This window comes from Culex pipiens, chromosome 2 (genome assembly GCF_016801865.2).
Source record: "Culex pipiens pallens isolate TS chromosome 2, TS_CPP_V2, whole genome shotgun sequence".
Classification (NCBI taxonomy): domain Eukaryota; kingdom Metazoa; phylum Arthropoda; class Insecta; order Diptera; family Culicidae; genus Culex; species Culex pipiens.
In genome coordinates, this window is record NC_068938.1 from 122,180,134 (window position 1) to 122,183,494 (window position 3,361).

At 45.8% G+C, this 3,361-nt stretch overlaps 1 long non-coding RNA gene across 1 annotated transcript; it reads right to left on the bottom strand.

Annotated features, from left to right (window-relative positions):
* Positions 1-2,918, bottom strand: LOC120419572 (uncharacterized). Its single transcript, XR_005605743.2, has 3 exons — positions 2,247-2,918; positions 1,385-1,929; positions 1-1,330 (listed from the first exon to the last, which is right to left on the bottom strand). It is a non-coding gene; the product is annotated as an uncharacterized LOC120419572 (long non-coding RNA).
* Between the last annotated feature and the right edge of the window lie 443 nt (positions 2,919-3,361).

Genomic DNA, 3,361 nt, shown 5'->3' on the forward strand with positions numbered 1-3,361 from the left:
TATTATTCGTCGATCTATTGACGGCGGTTTTGATATTTTCGTCAATAGATCAACGAATAGTTGAGCTAGCGTTCCCACCGAGTATTATTAATCTCGGTTCAATTTGACATCTTATAAACAATAACATGGACTTGTCTGAGTCGTGCATTTCATTTTCAAAAAAGTTTGCGCAAAACGGAGTTTAACACGGACACTGGGACACGGATATCCGGAATCTACGACACCTTCGTATGACCCTTCTGTCTGAGCCGTCCGACGAGGAAAAAAAAAACAGAATCAAATGAAGTGGACGAGGATTCGGTGAAAGTATCCGGAACGGTCCACACTCCACAATCATGTTGTTTGAGTTGTGTGGTGCCCGAAGATGTTAACGGCACGGAAGCTCAACAACGAAGCCAACAACTTCTTTCAGAATTGGTTGTATTGGCCTCCATCTGCCCTTGGAGCATAATGTGTCAAAGTTTTTTCAGCATCCCTGGACTTTTGCTGTGGGTTCCGCGGAACCGTCTCCAGCACGCCGGTCGCACAGCACTACACACACATAAAGATTGCTCACAATCTGTGGAAGCTGGAAGCTCATCTCTCCCTAGTCAACCATCAAGAAGAAGAGGATTACCCGGGAAGTTCATCCATGACGACTTCCGGCGTGCCTACGGCTAACGAGGTTATGGCTATGGCGAAATTATGGCATTGTTAGCGTTCTTGCCAGGGTGTCTAGGGCATGCTACAGGACGAAACGTACCCCTCCTCTCCCTTTTTTCGGTGGTTTATGAATAAAAAGCGAAAACAGTACTATATTTACAAAAAAATGAAAATTGAAAAATGCTGAAAAGATTTAACACAAAGAGTTTGAGATCTGCGTCGGCTTGTATCCCGTGAACCGTTTGTAGGTCTGGTTGAAAAAGTTCAACAACTGAGATGAAATGGATTTAGCACCTCCACCTTTGCGCTGGAAAGGCTCGAGTTGGGTTAAGAACTTCCGCCACCACCGGACAGTGCCAGACCAAAGTCGTCGTCGTCGTCGATGTTTCAAACGGTTCATCTCTTTTGTATTGTCGTATGTGGTTTGGTTCTGCGAGTCTCACACGTCGAAGGCAGAACATTCCCGCGGGCCCCACGGGATTCGTCTGCGCCTTGGTCTGCGCCGTCTTGCCTTGGATGAGGTTATCGAAGAATCCTGATGTACTCGCCTTCTGTGATCTGTGATTTTTCACCGTGGGGCGGTGGACTCGTGCAGTTCCCTCATGTTCGGAATGTCTCCGCTGCGATCGTACTGGATGCACATAAACGAGCAAATCTTGCAGAGGTTGTTTTTGAACCGGATCAAAATCTGAGGAAGCAAATCGATTGGATTTTGTTATGTTTAAACTGCGAGCTTACTAACCTTCTCAACAACTTTAACCTTTCCTCGATCCTGTCCCGTTTCATCGTCTACATCGCGTCCCCATGGTGCCTCATCATCCCGGCAATCACGTCCGTGTGGAATCTCACCACCAGTTTTCGATCAGACCGGTCCGAAATCTGCACGTCCAACTAGCCTCCGCTCTTACACGTCCATCACCTCGCCAAATATGACAAACATTCGTTCGTTGCGATCCGCGTCCGGCAGTTGGTTGATCTGGTTCACCACACTATGTTCCTCGATTTGGAACCAATTTGGGGTCGTCACTTTCCATGGCGGGGGATTTGAAGCGGATTTCAAACGTTTCCAGACTGTCGTCGTCGTCGTCGAACAGCGCCAATCGGTGCACTTATCGTCAAAGAATTTGCTACTCGTCCAAGTTGCTGGCTCGAGACTATCGCTGGGGAAGCGATTCTTGGTCGTTTCACTTCACTAGCTGGAGGAGATTGACGGAGATTGGGAGGTTCTTTTCTCTGCTCGTATTTTGCTTCGGGTCTCGATCAAGTCGGCAAGCAGGAGGATGCTATCTGAGGGGTAAAGTCAATTAAAGCATTGTAGATAAACTAATGGTACGTTCGTTTGAAGAGCCGGTGCGGCACTGAGTGCCGCACTCGTCGGTGTCAGTTTTGGTTCAATCGAACGTCATTTGTCAGTGCGCGTGAAACTCGCATGAAACTGAAAAAATATCGAGTGCGGCACTAGAGTTTCAGTTCCAAGATGGCGGTGAAACTCGTGCGGAACTAGCGCGAGTTTCTTCAAAGAAACACTTTGACAGCTCTGAGTGCGGCACTCAGTGTGGCACTAGCCATCAAACGAACGTACCATAAATTAAGCTTTCGAATACCGTTTTGTTGTTGAACTCGATCTCGCCAGTCGGGTGCATTTTCAACACCAAGATGATCTGGCCATTTTGAATCGAAGCCGTCGATTCTGATAGAACTATCTGCCGGGAACAAACGTAAACAAAACTTTATTGCGCGTCTTCAAAAATGTTTTCTCGTTAGAAAATCTGTCTCCCAAAACAAGGACTGTTTTTTCGTGTTTATCAAAACACATTCGCAAGAGGACGTATCTAGGCCGGAGTCGGTGGACGTTGCAGACCCGGACTCGGAAAGAGAACTCCTGCAAATGGCTAATGGCTGCGGGATCGCGATTGACCACGATCTAATGGAACGGGACGGTTCGATCTGCAACCGATCAGACACCACACTGCCATTGTTTAAGCAACTATCCTACGTTTCCAAGAACCATATCATTTTCCAATCTGCACTCTTGCGGCGGAGGAAGAGGAAACACACCTTGACCTGACTTTCTCTGCATCGTCACCACCTTCCCCGGCCACCGATTCCACGGGTTTTGTTCGGTTTTCTGGAACGACGTCGTAACCGGTGAAATTTGTTTTGTTTTGTTTTGATTTCAACTGACATTTCAACTCACCAAGGTTTTTAAAGGCATGGTGGGATTTCGTTAATATATTGACGAAATGTCGATATGCTGACCAATTATTTTAATGCGTTGATAACACAGCGTAACAAAATATTTTTTTTATTTTTTGGCAGCACGAAAAAAAATGCTCCTCTAGGGATCGGCTTCCCGAACAAAATGCAACCTGGCGCATATTTTTATTGTTATCCTAACTCGAGATATTCAATGCAGAAGTTTTGCATATGAATCACCCCTCGTCGGAAAATATTTTTTATTTTGTTTTCTCTGTAACTTTTGATCAATTAGGTCTTTTTGGACGCTTCCGGTGTCATTCGACGGTAAATTGTTAGAAAAACTCAAGATTTGGTCCCATTGGCCGGTTCCCGTAACCGGTTCCGGAGGAAATCCGGAATATTGGCCAAAACTGTGCAAAAACTTCAAAATTTTGAAGTTTTTTGCTCTTGATGCGAAGTGAACGCACTATAGCATGAAACAATCCATACAAACTAAAAAAATGTTGGTCCCAGCATGTTT